The sequence below is a fragment of the Dermacentor variabilis genome, chromosome 3, assembly GCF_050947875.1.
Source record: "Dermacentor variabilis isolate Ectoservices chromosome 3, ASM5094787v1, whole genome shotgun sequence".
NCBI classification, from domain to species: Eukaryota; Metazoa; Arthropoda; class Arachnida; order Ixodida; family Ixodidae; genus Dermacentor; species Dermacentor variabilis.
The window spans coordinates 25,492,242-25,509,454 of NC_134570.1; the positions used below are offsets into that span (position 1 = coordinate 25,492,242).

General features: G+C 50.0%; 1 long non-coding RNA gene across 1 annotated transcript in view; it reads right to left on the reverse strand.

Moving 5' to 3' along the window:
- Positions 1-15,890: 15,890 nt before the first annotated feature.
- Positions 15,891-17,213, reverse strand: part of LOC142575319 (uncharacterized) — a 93,731-nt gene continuing 92,408 nt past the window's right edge. Inside the window, exon 3 of the long non-coding RNA XR_012826626.1 lies at positions 15,891-15,961. This is a non-coding gene — a long non-coding RNA (uncharacterized LOC142575319). The remainder of the gene's footprint in view (positions 15,962-17,213) is intronic.

A 17,213-nucleotide genomic window follows, 5' to 3' on the forward strand; every position in this document is an offset into this window, starting at 1 on the left:
CATGCGGAGCGCAAATCAGATAAGCGAGCCGCGTGGTCTGCCGCGCAAGGGTGCGCCGGGGCTCGGGCGAAGAAGACGCGGGACAGATGGCTGACGTTATCCGTGCCGTCAATGCGGTAAGCACTGCGCGGCGGCGCCCGTCAGCACGGTGATCACGCTGCTGGGCCTGCTCCCTCCCGAATGCACCTCGGACGGGAAAACGAAGAGCAACGCGAACACGGCGTCGAGCGTCTTGCGCATTTCCTGCGAGACATGTATATACGCGCTGCAAATGTCTCGGTATATAGAAGTGTCGTGGGCTTTATTTTGTACGTTGTCTTGAAGCTAATTTGGAAACTACATATTTATCTGGACCTATTAGCATATCAAATGCACTTCTTCTATGATATGCCGAATCTCCTGCGACATACCTATAGTTATTGTATTTCGTGCTTCCCTTTCCTGTGCAAAATTGCCGAGTGACGACAGCCAGTGTGGTGCTAATTCTGAAGAACGACGATCGCCTGTTTTTAGAAAGTTACCGTCCGATCGCACTAGCATCAACCTAATTTAAGCACATTGAGCACGGTATTGCAAAACGCATCAACGAATTTCTTTCCTGAAAAAAAGCATATATATATATATATATACACCAACAACCAAGAAGATTATATTCTTTCTACATTTTAGTAAAGCTTTCGATAAGTTACGCCACAGTAAGCTAGTACTTAAACTTAAAACAAAATATTATTGGGTTTCACGCACCAAAACCACGATCTGACTATGAGGAACGCCGCAAAATAGGCGACTCTGAAGTAATTTAGACTACTTGCGTTTTTTTAACGTGCGCCTAAGTCTAAGTACATGGGTGTTTTCGCCCCCGTCGAAATGCGGCCGCCGTGACCGGGATTCGATCCCGCGACCCCGTGCTTACCAGCCCAACACCATAGCTTTACCAAAGGTTAAGCTCCTAAACTGGTACAGCTTCATTAGACCGATACTTCAGTACGCCTGTATTGCCTGGGACCCCGACACTCAGTGTAATGTGAATATTCTTGAACCAATCCAAAGACATGCTGTCCAGTTTGTGTACAACAAATTTTCGACCATCGACACTCCAGCTGAACTATTCAAATCTAATGACATTCCCTTGCTTAAAGTGCACAAAAAAAGAAGGTACGGCTGGAATTTTCTTCCCAAGTACTCCATAACAAAACCTAGCACTCGACCCCTAATATTCATATGAACCTAATATCGACGCGAGTTAGCTCGTCACCATCATCAAAATGCGTTAACACAATAACACATTTAAACGTTCTTTCGTTCCCACGCACCATTGCTGACTGAAACTGCTAGGTCAGTCACTTCATTAGATAACTTTGTGATAACTGTATTCGCATTTCCGAACTTTTCATCTATTTTTGTGTTAAGATATTCTGTGCATTGTTCTCTTTCCTTTATTTGGCCCTCCCTGCGTGGTCCTCAAGTCCGCAGTACGTATTAAATAAATAGAATAAACGAATAAGTCACGGTCAAGCTATCCCGATGTCCCTGAATAGTCTTGTTATATCTGATTCATCACGGTGTTAATGAGGCGAAGATCGTGCAAATTAAGCTAGTTGCTCACCATTGCGTGGTCGGCCGGGTTAATAAAATTCTAGCGCTTCGATCGATTCCAAGGCTAGTGCTGTATACCGACTATGCTCGTGTCACCACGGGCACGTCGTTTGCAGATTCAGTACTGATTGCAAATATATGCGGGCCACGTGGCAAGACAAACGAATAGTAAGACGACAAAGGGGAAACGAGCGAAATACAAGGAAATTATTGTTACGCATTTTATGACAGAGAGCGAGACTGTGATAAAAATAAATAAATAACATATTGAATGCCAGACATTGGAAGCGAAAGTGCATGATGCCAGCGGTCAAACATTCCGTAGCAATGAGAGAGAGAGAGAGAGAGAGAGAGAATATGTATTCAAACGCAGAGAGATTGGACCAAGCAATTCAGCTCAACAGCCTCTTACTCGACACTCGTTACTGAAAAAAAAAAAAAAAGGTATGTAAAAACGATGGAGGATGTTGGTTATGCCACAACGCCTCTATGGGCCTTGCACGCCATAGCCATGCATTTACAGATTCAAATTACCATAATTTCGCAATAAAAGATACGATCACGACAGCTACGTGCACCCAACGAATTTCATGATGTACAAGGCAGTGCTTATTGATATCGAGGACATCAGGACTCCACAACAGCGGTAAAGCACGCTTCAGGCGACAGAAAGCAGAGACACGCAGCCCATATATATATATATATATATATATATATATATATATATATGAGTCGTCCCTCAGAAATTATGTCAGGCTTGGCGGTTTCTAACAAGCACGCACATAAGACAGGCAAGAAAGAAACGTAGACAAGGGCACATTATTTCTTCCTTTGTCTTAAATTGTGTGCTTGTTAAAAAACGTTAGTACATGACCCAACCAGCCAAGCGAGACGAATTCTTTCATGTACCTCATGTCAGGCATAATGGATGCCTGCCATTGCGTACGGCTCGGCTATAATATATCTATGACCACGTCTTGCGCTGCACAAGTTTGGGTGAGGCCCATTCGATATGCAAACGTGCTCCTCGGCGATTCCAACGACAAGGAGTAGCTTAAGAAACACAACTTTTCTTACGTAGTGCATTTGATAGACGCTGAGAGCGCCACGGTTAGAATATTATTGCTAGCGTCGTACCGGAGCGTCAACGAAGCGCATTGATCATTGCGCTTGGAGGAGCAGTTACGCTACCGTCCACTTTCTCGAGTTGAAGCGTTGTGGTGAATAGAGGAACGTTCTTACTTTACGAATATTAACCGAGCACAAGGCACCGCGGGACCCCTCGGCTTAGTTAGTCACAGCGTACGATGAGGGTTGCTCGAGAAATACTTCTTCATTAAAATGACCTTCAGAATAAGGGGAGGGTGCCTCATTAAGAAATTGTGTCTTAGAAATCGCCGAGGGGCGTTATATATTATATATGCATACGTTGGGGCAGTGACCGTATACATTACTCGAGAATCAGCCGCATATACACTACGGAGTCGTAGAGGAGCTATAGGAATGAAGGAAGGAAGGAAGGAAGGAAGGAAGGAAGGAAGGAAGGAAGGAAGGAAGGAAGGAAGGAAGTCGAGCGTGCACGGTGCTCAGGGCTTTTCTTTTTGCATTGAAAGGACGACAATCACACGGAAGGTGCGCTATCATCACAATCTTATCTTCGCAATCTGGACTTGCGATTCCGATGAGGTAAGGGAACGTATTGAAAAGCTACTCCAAGCCATAGGCTACAGATGAGAATTACCTCCCGTTGTGGCAGGTGAAGCTTCAGATCAGGATCCAGGGAACAGATGCGCTGGTTTTTAAAGCCTGCCCAATTCCATTGGGCCAACGTAAGCTCGCGAGCAAGCGCACGGAGCTTTCCCGCTGCGTCTGTTCTTGACATCAATGGATAGTGACAGTCGGCACTGGGATGTGAAGCTCGAGCAGCTGCATCTTATTGCTGCATCCCATAGCAACCATTGAAATACGTCGTCATGTCATTTTTCAACTGCCCGATGGTAAATTTCTCGTGTGTCCGTGACAAGTCGTTCGTGGGGTCCACGGCGTAATGCAGTGAGCAAACTTTGGAGTGCGGCCTTGGAATCACAGACGCTCATTGCCAGGGCGGAAAGTCTTGGGGCGCACCTGTGCATTCGTTGCTACAGCTATACCATGCATTATTTATGGGCTTCCCAAGGTATAGCCTTTCCGTGCTGGGAAGCACCAGTAAAACGAACCTTCGCACACTCCAGAGCATGCAAGCCCAAGTGGTACTGATGTGACTCGGCCATCCCTAAGTGTGCACCCACAGCAGCCACAATTGTCATAGCGCGTGGCCATCCTATAGCAACGTACACTGCTGTCGACGCTCTAAGAGTGCTCATTCGACATGTCGCAAAGATACCATTTCACCATCTTGCTTGCCTGCCAACATTAGGCCGCATACGAGTTTTAGCCGACTCCATGACTACTCACGGAGCATCGCTACCATCGAACTACGTCCTGTGAGGGTTGGCGTCTGGCACCACGTGCAGAAAGTAATTTCAACCGACCACCTCTCACCCGGCCTCGTGGAAATGAGGCGTGACTTCGCCTGCTATTGTTGGCATCCCGCACCTCGAGCAGAAAGAACTTTCTCTTACCCGACCTTCTTCCACCAGGCCGGTGTGTGTGTGTGTGTCCGCGTGCGTGCGTGTGTGTGTGTGTGTGTGTGTGTGTGTGTGTGTGTGTGTGTGTGTGTGTGCGTGTGCGTGCGTGCGTGCGTGCGTGCGTGAGTGCGTGAGTGCGTGCGTGCGTGCGTGCGCGCGAGTTTAGAGAGACCCTTTCCTCGAATTGGAGCTAGAGGAGAACTTCCACGAACCCGCAACGCGCAGCAGAGACGGACAGGCGTCTACAATTTCAGGAGGCGGGACGACCTCCTCCTTGCAGCAGGCTCGGTGGAACCAAAAGCTCGATATGACCAGAGGAGGAGGGGCCCTCTTTCTGTGCCGGTCACGTGACGTCGACGGAAGCAAGATACCTCCCACGATTGTAGAGAGCATATTTAAGGTGCTCCGAAATGTACTTTTGATCCCTTCATTCTCTTCTCTTCAATTTTCATCTACCTTTGAATAAACCGTGCAAGTTTCACACTAGAACTCGTCTCGCTCTTGCTTGGTCGCCATGGTCTACCGGATGCCTGCAGCCCGCCGACAACGCTACGCTACCCAATAAGTAACGTCGGTCGAGCTTCGATAGGCAGGCGCCGCTACTACTCGGGAGCAGTATGATATATACGCTACCCTGGAGTACGCAACAGTCCCAGCAGCATGGCTTTCATTGCCACTGTCTCACCGTCATCGCAATCTGCATTCACCTCGAGTTTGCCTAACCGTTCCAGGCATCACGAAGAAGACACAAATGCCTTCTGCAGCATTCAAGCAGGGAGGGTTATTGCTATTAGATGAGGTCCACAGTGACCGCTTACATGTTTAAACCAATGGGTCGGTCATGAACGAGAGTTCAGCAGCTGCAGTATATATGTCCTGGCGAAATTTACAGCGATAAAATTCAAGACATCGCACTTGACATCAACTACGGCTGTCGAACTTGCAGCTCCGCGTGCAGCAATTCAAGTTATTGATCAGGAAACGCCCCAGAAATGGTCCATAGACGAGCTGTATACGAGTCAAATCACGACTATAGAGTGAGAGAGTTGTAAGATGCAATAATTAATGTACGTCAACTGGCAAATTATTCATAATTTTCTATTTATACCATCTCTTACTTTCTTTTTTTAGGCATTTAGACTTCATCTTGTCCCACGACAAAAGCGTCATTAATGAGCCGTGCATGCCCTTTCTCAAATTCACTCTTAAAAGTGAAAAGGGGTGTAAATGTGTCTATAACTCACACCCTTAGGGCGCCAGTTATATAAAACACACCCTAAGGGTGTGAGTTATAGACACATTTACACCCCTTTTCACTTTAAGCGTGTAAATTATTTTATAGTGCGTGCCGTGGCAGCTCCCAACAGGAATGGAGTCAGCACCAGAATGTTAAATGAATAATTTGCAACAGAAGATTGAGAACGATTAGTGCCATTAGAGCAAATAAGCCCTATAAAAAGTAAAAATATATTCAAGTTTCGGAGTATAGACTATCCGTTTCTTGTTTGTTAACTGCGATCTCATGGCAAGTTTGGCTACTGAAAGCGCGCTAACCAAAGTCATTGCTAAAAACAAACAAATAAACACACAAACAAGAACAAGCAAGAAGAGAACAATAAAGATAAAAATAAAATAATTGAAACTTCCCTAAAGAGGAACTCCTATACAACATGCTCTTAAGAGACTGTAGCGTGTTTGGATCGCACCGATGGCGCGAGTTGTTGTGGTCGCACCGCTGGTGCGATCGGTTGGGAACTCGGCGCTGACGCCCGTGGTTGTACCTGGGTCGCAAGCCCCAAGGGTAGCGTTGGCCTGGCGGCCTGGGGTACAACTGGAAGCATCCGAAGGTCCCGGCAAAGCATGAGTCGACTGGTAACAACAAAACAACTTGTTTATTTTAACATCGCAAAGAGTTGGCGGTCAGGTTGACCGAAGTAGAGAGACGGGAGAGCACTTTACTCAACAGAAGAAATCGGAGCCCTCTTTTTGGCGTCCGGGGGCAGCTGTTTTTATACTCTCGCAGTTGAGGGCAAGAAGGAACCCCTCAAAAGACGAGCACGTGAATGTACAATGGGCTAATGGTGACGCACACTGTCGTAGCGCTGCCGTAGCACCATGTCGAGCACAATATCGTAGCACCCTGTCGTAGCGCTGCCGGTCGGGCACAATGACTGTAATGAGAGGATGATCCCTGCTTTCGCATCGCCTGGTTCGGGCACAATGACTGGAAGGAGAGGGTGATCCTTTGCGGTCGCATCGCCGCAGTCGCGCCTGGAAACACCTGGCGATGAGCGTTGCGGCGACGACGATCGGGCCAAAATGTCTGCCGCCCCGCCGCAGTCGCGCCGGCAAAACCACGTGTCGCAGGCGAAACGCAACAGACCGCCCCGCCGGGGGAAGGAGATCCCGATGGACAGGGGACTGCATCCGCTGTCCGGAGGGATGTCGCTCGATGATGCTCATAACCGAAGTCGGGCGTCCCTCGACGTTTCTTGAGCGCAGCGCACAGAGAAGGCCTCGTTCTCTCGTTCAGGTTCGCACGGGATACTGCAAAGTGACTTCGGGAGAGTTCACATTTTTGTTCTCGTTCCCGGCAAGCGTTAGAACTACGCTGAAACTCAACCGCTCAGTCAGCAAGCACGGCACAACCCTCACTAAGCCCTGCCAGGCTCTTTCCCCTTTTTATACCACTGCCTAGTTCCTTACAGTAGTCTAGCATCACTCAGAACGCGTCCACAAATTGGAAAATTGCACTAGAAAGCATATCATCACTTTGAAACACTAAACAAAAGCAATATGTTAAAAAAAAAAAAAATCCTGCCTCAGGAAGAAAAACATCAGTAACCAACAATTTTGAGGCTGATTCTTACGTTAGGGGCTTCGACTTAAGCCATCGGCGTTACCGTTGAGACTCCCCTTTTTGTAACGCACCTCAAAGGAATATTGTTGTAAAGCGAGGCTCCAGCGCAGGAGGCGGCCATTTTTGGGAGAGATGGTCTGCAGCCATTGGAGAGGGCAGTGATCCGTCTCAATGATAAACCTCGAGCCGGCTAGATAGCATGACAATTTCTGAACGGCCCACACGAGACATGCACACTCTTTCTCGGTGGCGCTATACGCCTGCTCACGACTGGTCAGCTTACGACTAGCATACAGGACGGGGTGTTCTACTTCTCCCTTTTCCCGTTGGCACAGTACAACGCCCATGCCTCGCTCACTAGCATCGCACTGAACAATGAACCCTTTTGTATAGTCTGGCGATCGTAGCACAGGCTGGTTTGCTAGGGCACTCTTTAGGGCGCTAAAAGCTCTTCCCTTTGTCTCGTCCCAGACGACTGTTTGGGGCTCTGTTTTTCTTAGAGCATCCGTCAGGGGAGCCGCGATATCAGAGTACCTAGGGATGTACCTCTGATAGTAGCCGGCGACACCTAAGAACGACCGAATATCGGTCTTTGTGCGCGGTTGCGGAAAGTCTCGCACAGCGGCCACTTTTATTTCAGAGGGGCGGCGACGACCCTGACCAATCACGTGACCGAGGTAGACAACCTCGGCCTGTGCTAACTGGCACTTAGGAGCCTTTACTGTCAAGCCCGCTTCGCGCAGGCGGGTTAGCACTGTCCGCAAGTGTGTCATATGCTCAGACCAGGATGCGGAGAATATCGCGACGTCGTCTAGATACGGTAAAGCGAATTCTTGCTGTCCCCGCAACACTTTATCCATGAGACTTGAAAAACAGTATGGCGCGTTCTTCAAACCAAAACTCAACACTTTAGGACGGAATGTTCCCATTGGTGAAATGAACGCCGCATACCTACTAGCCTCTTCTGTAAGTGGAACCTGCCAATAACCCCTGACAAGATCTAGGGTGGAAATAAACTGAGCGCTACTAACTTTCTCAAGGCGCTCCTCGATGTTAGGGATCGGATAAATTTGATCCTTAGTGATGGAATTCAGCCTGCGGTAGTCGACGCAAGGACGAGGTTCCTTGCCTGGTACCTCAACTAAAATCAAAGGGGAGGTATAATCACTCTCACCTGCCTCAATAACACCGAGCTGTAGCATTTTCTTTACCTCAGCCTCCATAATATCGCTCTGGCGGGGTGACACCCGATACGCCTTGGATCGTACTGGCTCTGTGGAGGTAAGTTCTATATCATGAGTAAGTACAGAAGTCCTACCAGGCCTCTCAGAGAACAGACCTTGAAACTCTTGTAATAGCTGGTGTAGTTCGGTTTTCTGCTCACGCGACAGCGATGCTCCACTGACTAAGTCACTAATGACTTGACCGGTGTCTTCCCTGTTCGTCACTGAGCCTAGTCCCGGAAGCTCGACCGGAAGCTCTTCAGGAACGTTTACCATCATGCACACCACTGCTTCCCTTTGTCTATAAGGTTTGAGCAGATTACAGTGGTAAACTTGCTGTGCTTTCCGCTTTCCTGGCAGACTTACCACGTAGTTAACGTCCGACAGTTTCTGAACAATTCGTGCTGGGCCCTCCCACTGCACGTCTAGTTTGTTGTTTAGCGATGTGCGCAATATCATGACCTCATCGCCAACCTCAAAACGACGGGCCCTGGCTGTCCGATCATAATAAACCTTGGCCCTCTGCTGGGCCTTTGTCATTGCTTCACCTGACAACTCCTGTGCCCTTCTTAAGCGTTCGAGGAGCTTAAGTACGTACTCCACCACGACTGGGTCGTCGCCCCTGCCTTCCCATGATTCTCGAAGCATGCGAAGCGGAGACCGAAGCGAGCGACCGTACACCAGTTCAGCTGGCGAAAACCCCGTAGCTGCATGCGGCGCGGTCCTTAAAGCAAACATCACCCCAGGCAGACACAGCTCCCAGTCAGTTCGATGTTCAAAACACAACGCTCTCAACACGCGCTTCATGACGGAGTGGAGCTTCTCAACGGAATTCGACTGTGGGTGGTACACTGAGCTGTGTAACAGCTTTACCCCACACCTTTCGAGAAAAGTTGTCGTCAAAGCGCTAGTAAACACTGTGCCCTGATCTGATTGGATTTCCGCAGGAAAACAAACTCGCGCAAATATGGACAGTAGTGCATTGACTATCTCAACTGAGCTGAGTTCTTTAAGCGGCACTGCTTCAGGGAACTTTGTCGCTGGGCAGATCACAGTCAAAATGTGTCTGTACCCCGTGGCTGTTACCGGCAGAGGTCCCACTGTATCAATAACGAGCCGTCTAAAAGGCTCCGTAATGATAGGTACCAATTTCAACGGCGCCCTCGATTTGTCCCCTGGTTTGCCCACCCGCTGACAAGTGTCACATGTCCTCACGAAATGGTCTGCGTCCCGAAAACACCCTGGCCAATAGTACTCTTGCAAGAGACGGTCCTTAGTTTTCTTAACTCCTAGGTGTCCGGACCACGAACCCCCGTGTGACAAGCGCAACAGATCCTGACGATAGCATTGAGGCACGATCAGCTGATCGAACTCCCCTCCTCTGCGGTCTAGATACTTCCGGTACAGGACTCCACCTCTTTCCACAAAACGCGCAGTTTTCCTGGCGATACCTTCTTTGACATTGCAGCGTATGTTTTCTAGGCTACCATCCTTCTTTTGCTCGGCTATCAAAGCCGACCGGCTGACTTTTAGCAACCGATCAAGTCCGTCTGACGTAGGCGCGATGAGCAAATCAGTAGATAGCTCTTCTAACTTTCCCGTGTCGGGCGTTTCCTCTCCAGTATCTGGCGCCTTTAACGTTACAGACTCAAGTTTATTCAGTTCGGGCGTGCTCTGAATATCAGCTTGCTGCGCCTCTGACCCTTTTTCGTTGTTTGATAACGTCGGCCCCGCAACTACCGCCTTTGCAGCGAGCTCCCGAACCTTCGATCTGGTTAAGGCCTGAACACTAGCTTCACCAAACAAAAGCCCCTTCTCGCGCAGGAGGTGATCGGACCTGTTTGAAAATAGGTACGGGTACTGGGGTGGCAGCATAGATGACACTGCCGCCTCCGTCTCAAGCGCTCCGAAAGGTCCTTCAATAAGCACTTTTGCTACCGGCAGACACACGCTATGAGCTTCCACGGCTTGCTTGATCCATGCGCACTCGCCCGTGAACATATGGGGTTCTACATAAGACGGGTGAACTACATCCATCGTAGCTGCGGAATCGCGAAGCACTCGGCACTCTTTCCCGTTCACGAGGAGGTCTCGCATGTAAGGCTCGAGAAGCTTCATGTTCTCGTCAGTGCTGCCTATTGAAAAAAACACAACTTTTGGTGTTGTTTCCGGACACTGCGCCGAAAAGTGACCCGGCTTCTGGCACGTATAACAAACGCGCGCTTGCCTCATCTCGAACCGCTTTCTGCGTTCGGCTTCGGCTGCCGCCGTCTCCTTAGGTTCGGTCGCACTGCTTCCACTCGCATCCGCACTACGCGTGTTCCCCTTTGCTCTCATGGGTGTGAACTTCGGCCTCTCAAACTTCGAGCCAAATTCACCCTTTTGACCGTCCTTAGCTCCGCGAGCCCGACGCGTCACAAACTCCTCGGCTAGCTCAGCGGCTTTAGCCACCGTACAAACGTCTGGCCTATCCAAGACCCAGTATCGCACGTTCTCCGGTAACCGACTATAAAACTGTTCTAGCCCGAAGCACTGCAGAACTTTATCGTGGTCACCAAACGCTTTCTCTTCTTTGAGCCACTCCTGCATGTTCGACATAAGCCTATACGCAAACTCTGTATATGACTCACTTCTGCCTTTCTCATTTTCCCGAAACTTCCGACGGAACGCCTCCGCAGACAGCCGGTACTTTTTTAGCAGACTCGATTTTACTTTGTCGAAATCCTCTGCCTCCTCTCTATCCAAGCGAGCGACTACGTCGGCCGCCTCGCCGGGTAACAAAGTGAGCAAGCGCTGTGGCCACGTTTCCCGAGAGAACCCTTGCTTCTCGCACGTTCGCTCAAAGTTAACCAGGAACAAACCAATGTCCTCTCCAAGCTTAAACGGCCGCATCAGGTCAGTCATTTTGAACAATACGCGTTCTCCTGCACCGTGTGCCTGACTTCCATTACGAGCGCGTTCCATCTCTACCTCAAGACGCTTCATTTCCAAAGCGTGTTGACGGTCACGCTCTTGTTGCTCTCGCTCTTTCTGTTCTTTACGTTCACGCTCTTCTTTTTCTTTTTGTTCTTTACGTTCACGTTCTTCTCTTTTTGCAGTCTCCCTCTCTTCAATGGTCTCAACGTATTCCGACAGCTCGTCATCCTCAGCCTCTAACTCAAGAATAGCCTTTAGCAGTTCAGGTTTTCTTAGTTTGTCTGAGACATCCAGACCCAACTCTCTTGCAAGCTCCAACAATTTCGGTTTGCGCAACGACTTCAAATCCATGGCTGCTCTGAATGCTGCTTTCTCTACTGCTTACTATTGTCTTGCCGCAAACTAACCCGGCAGCAACGACAACCACAATTACCAGCTCTGTTTCTGACACTAACAAAAGCCTGGCAAAGCTCAGAAGAAAGTCCCGCACTCACCAAACCTCGCAGGCAGGAATTCCGCGCAGTCGTTCCGCTGCAGGCAACCAGTCGTCACACAGGGCTCGTTGCACTGCTCCCGGATCGTCGTTGAGCTGCTCAGCATACAGTCAACTGCATCTCTTCGCTGCTGGCCTCCGTTGTCGCGATCTCACCGCTGGCAGACAGTTGTTTGAAGTCGGAGGCGATCTCACCGCTGCCAACCAGATGTTTTGATCGCACCGATGGCGCGAGTTGTTGTGGTCGCACCGCTGGTGCGATCGGTTGGGAACTCGGCGCTGACGCCCGTGGTTGTACCTGGGTCGCAAGCCCCAAGGGTAGCGTTGGCCTGGCGGCCTGGGGTACAACTGGAAGCATCCGAAGGTCCCGGCAAAGCATGAGTCGACTGGTAACAACAAAACAACTTGTTTATTTTAACATCGCAAAGAGTTGGCGGTCAGGTTGACCGAAGTAGAGAGACGGGAGAGCACTTTACTCAACAGAAGAAATCGGAGCCCTCTTTTTGGCGTCCGGGGGCAGCTGTTTTTATACTCTCGCAGTTGAGGGCAAGAAGGAACCCCTCAAAAGACGAGCACGTGAATGTACAATGGGCTAATGGTGACGCACACTGTCGTAGCGCTGCCGTAGCACCATGTCGAGCACAATATCGTAGCACCCTGTCGTAGCGCTGCCGGTCGGGCACAATGACTGTAATGAGAGGATGATCCCTGCTTTCGCATCGCCTGGTTCGGGCACAATGACTGGAAGGAGAGGGTGATCCTTTGCGGTCGCATCGCCGCAGTCGCGCCTGGAAACACCTGGCGATGAGCGTTGCGGCGACGACGATCGGGCCAAAATGTCTGCCGCCCCGCCGCAGTCGCGCCGGCAAAACCACGTGTCGCAGGCGAAACGCAACAAGCGTAAAGTTGGAAATAATATATATATATATATATATATATATATATATATATATATATATATATATATATATATATATATATAATTTGCCATGCTGAGTCAGCGCATTACTTCAGTATGTTCTCCACATTATGCTGAAATCAGTCGCGGCAAAGCGCATAAAGAATAACGGCAAACGCAGAGAAAGGCTCAGTGACCAATGGAGTTCCGCTGCTGACAACGAGGTCCAGGGTTCGATTCCGTGCCGTGACGGACGCACTCCTATGAAGGAAGAATGCCGAAACACTGTAACGAACATCGGGCACGCAATAAAGAACACCGGGTAGTCTAAATTAACAGCTCAGCGAGCGTGCGAACAAATAGTCGCAGCATGCAAGTTATATATATATATATATATATATATATATATATATATATATATATATATATATATATACGATCTGTGTTACGGACGAGTCGGCGTTCAGAGCTAATTGACTGCGAGTCAGCGGAACCAAGCTCATTGATAATGTTAGGTCTCAGAGCGGGTGGATGCCCCAACAGCGACACGCAGCTGTCACGGTTGATGTTCACGCCTCGTCATTCACTTCAAGGCAGCTCGGTTGAAGACAGCAGCGTCGCATCTCTTGACTATCACGAAGAGGCCACTGATAGATGACAGGGTCACCGTCGAGAAGTCCCGGGAAAGCGTCGACGGCAGGTTCAGTTTGCCACGTGGTTGCCTCCTATTCTGACACGTCGGAGACAGGTGCACCACGTTGGAGACACGAGCAGCTCGTTGGAGACCAGTGAGGGACGATAGAGGCGTTGAACGATTCGGCTTTTACGATTGGCCAGTGAATTCTCTCAACGAGTGAAAGAAGGAAGAAAGGGGCATAAAAAGCGGATCCGGACGGCTGTGAGAAAAAGAGACGCTCGGACATGCAAAGACGCTAGCATGTGGTGTGCTCCGATAGTTGAAGCCGTGTTTGAAAATTTGATCATGTGTTTTTAAAGATATAATCTTAATGAAAGCAGCATTCCGGGCAAATTGGTAATCCATTACTCGCGTGCGCTTGGTGTGTCGTCTTCTCTTACGTCCACGTCATCTTTTGTTGGGCAATACCTTTTGAGTAATATAACCTCTTTCCATTCTCTTCAACGTCGCTCGGAACCCTTCTTTCTCCCGGCAGCTGGTACGGCACCACTATCTCCATCTTTTTCTCCCCACACCCCTCTCCCCGTGCAGTGCTGTTGAGGTGTCCTCCTGTGAGAGACAGTTACGGCACTGCACTTATCTCTTCCATTTCTCTTTAAAAATCATTTCACACACACATTCCGGGAACCTTCGTTGGCAGCAAGCACCCCCGATTTAACACCAATAGGCAATGTCGACGTTAATATTCATCAAAGCTGCTGTTTACTCGTATTTAATGACGAAATCTGTCAGAAGCAAGCAACCGGGGCGGCGAAAACAGAGCTGCGAACGGCCCTGCTTCAGCAAGGGGATGTTCGGCTGTTTCGTACTCGCGGTCGATGCTATCGATCAGCTGGGTACACATGGCCGTAATCTTCAAATTAGGACCCCCTTTCCTTTAGCTCAAATGGAAATTAACGCCGTTCGATAGACGTTCACTGAAAACTGCCTTTCAACTCGAACTTTGTTTACTTTCGAAGCAGTGATTGCTTCGCAGACAAAAAAGCTGCTTTAGCAAGAGCGCCGCCTCGCTTGTCTCTAATGCTAATCGAACCGATCGGCAGGTTTTATCAACTGCAATGCGAGCGCGTTGCTTATCTCTCTTCCAGCAGATGCGGGCTTCGGCGAGCTCATCAAATTGCTTGCCCAGCGAAACGAAGCGAGCAGGAGCGCCGGCGGCAGCCGCACTCCCGCGACCATAATTACTTCATTGCGCTTCATTAAAGATGTTTAGCGTGCGCTTTAAAACAAGCGCGCTAAGAGAAAATCGAAGCCGTCCTAATCGAAACCCGAGGGTCCCCTCCCCTCGCTTTGGCTAAATATATCTCCGAGCTTTACCGCGCCGGCGGCAAGGCGATTGATGCGCCTGATCGCGCTTCCGAGGAGAAAACCGCGACGCCCGGCAAAAGAAACACGCGAGCGGCGCGCGCGCCCTTTGGAGAAGCAGAGAAAAAAAAGCGCGCGAATCGAAAAAAGAAAAATAAAGCGAGCGCAAACTGGAGCGCGCGCGTTGCGCGCGTCTCGAACCGCCAGTCCGGTCGCGGAAAAACGTGACGTAGCCACGCCTCCCGGCCAATGGGGACGGCGCAGGGAGCAACGGTAACCACCCCTGGCTTTCCTGCCTCTCCCCCAACCCCCCCACCCCACAGCCCGAGGCTGCCTGGATCGAAGCGACGAGCCTGGCGGCGAGGCGTGGCGACGGCATGCGCGGTGGTGAAGCCAGCCTCCCCCACCTCCTCAGCCGTCGGGAGACGCGCACTCGCCGTCGGCACGAGCGAGTCTCACCACGCACGCACACAACGCACGTCGCGGGGCGAACGAGCGGCGGCTGTCAGCGCGCGCCTACAGCGGGCCACGTGACTGCCACGCGCTTGCCCTGTGCGTGAGGACGACGGTCGAGGCTGACAGCCCGGCGCGCGCGAATCCAGTGAGTTTGAAAGTCGAACGCTAAGGCGGCGTTTTCTTGTTCCGAACGGCCTGCGTTGCGTAAAGTTTTCAAATGTGTTCAACCCGTAAAAAAGTACACTAGCAACGATAGCTATGACCGTGTTGACCGCGGCGTCTGCAAATTTGGCCCTCTTCAACTGCATACATCCGAGCGCCTTCTACACCTGGACTTCTCCGTCGCGTTAGTCAGTTTAACAGTTCACGACTCACTCGGCTGTGAAGAGAAATAATAAACGAGATCATTGCTGCCAAGAACAGTTCAAGACTGGATTCACTCTTCTGCTCGCTCCTTCGCGGACCCACAACTGTGCCGCATGCTCTCGTTGTTCTAGCGCTGCAAGTGCCGATACGGTCGCGGCATCTTGCCGCATTTCCAGGAGAAAGCTCGCTCGTGCACCCGAACAGTCTCGTTTTGAGGACAGCTCCCCGGCATCTGGCGACCACCTGTGCGCACGAGGTTGTTCTGACTGCAGAGGGCGAATCCGAGCAGCGAGCGACCATGGCTTGTGCTGTCCACTCTGGCCTCCATCGACTGCGCGGCCGGGTGACGCGAGCGCGCTGACTCGCTCCGACGACAGGTAGCCACAGCAGTACGGTGTCCTCTGATTTCGGTTGTGGACCGCGATGAGCGCCGCAGCAACTACAGCAGGCCTCCAGCAACAGCAACGGTGCGCAGCAGACATGAGCGTCCAGGCGTCCCAGGTAGCCGCATCCGTGAGTACAGACTGGAAATGTGTACACTCCTTACGCGAGGCCCTGTTTCTTCCTCTGTGTCTAAAGAACGCAGGGCCACCTCGTCAGACTGGGAAGGGATTTGAGCCCATGAAGTGAGCCCGCCAACGGAAACTAAAGCTTGTCGACACGTCACACTCGTTACGTTTTTTTGGCGCTCTTAAGCCATACCTGGCCCTTGCGCCATAAAACCACATACATCATCGTTGCGTTTTTTCGCGGGTGTGCTTAGAAATAGCCTGTCAAGAGGTACAGAGACGAACAACATTTCCAAGCGCACGTAGTTGCGGGATAATGTAAATATGCTATGCCGATGCTATTGCGTCGAGTGCTTCGTCAGTTGTCCAAGCAGTGCCCGCGCGCTATCACCGAAATCGACCGGCCGCTAATGATAAGATGGGGTTGAATCGAGCAAAAGGGAATCCTATATAGCACTACACCGGCCCTTTGACGTATACGTCAAACATGTTAAGGACATTTATTCCAGCATACGACATGCACAACAAGGGATATTATAAACAACAATAAGCGGGACCACAATGCGACCGTTCTCAGATCGCATCGCGAAACTAAAGCTGTTGTCCCTACACGAATAGACTTTCAGTTAGGACAAGCATCTAGCCTTGCCTAACAATATTGTTCAGTTACCGTTTCCTTCGTCCATTTATTTTTTGTGCCTTGCCTTTGCAGCCTACGTAAATGTTCGCGTGCGCTACAAGATTCCTATACATACATATGTATATATATATATATATATATATATATATATATATATATATATATATATATATATATATATATATATATATATATATATATATATATATATATATATATATGCAAGCGAGTTTGTAAGAACGTTATGAAGGAAATAATCGGCATTCACCTGCAATGCACCCTCGCGCGACACCCTGCAACAGCGGCAACTATTCTGAAATAGCGGAGGTCTGTTCCGGAATTACGGACATCGCATCTCGATGCTGCACGCCGACGGAAAACCATCGGCGTTTGTCGGCGCTAAAAAAAAAAAAAAAGAAAAGAAAAATAGATAGATCTGTCATGACGTCTACTGAAGCCTAACGTGCGCACACGCAATATTCATGCTGCAGCTGCGGAAGCTATAGCTCAGGCCGAGCCGATTGAGCAAAGCATGACGGTGCGTCCAATTGGCTTCATCACTGAAACGCGTTGTGCGCCGCTGCAGGTATTCGAACCCTCTGCGCGCTGGCCGCGCAAGCGCCATCG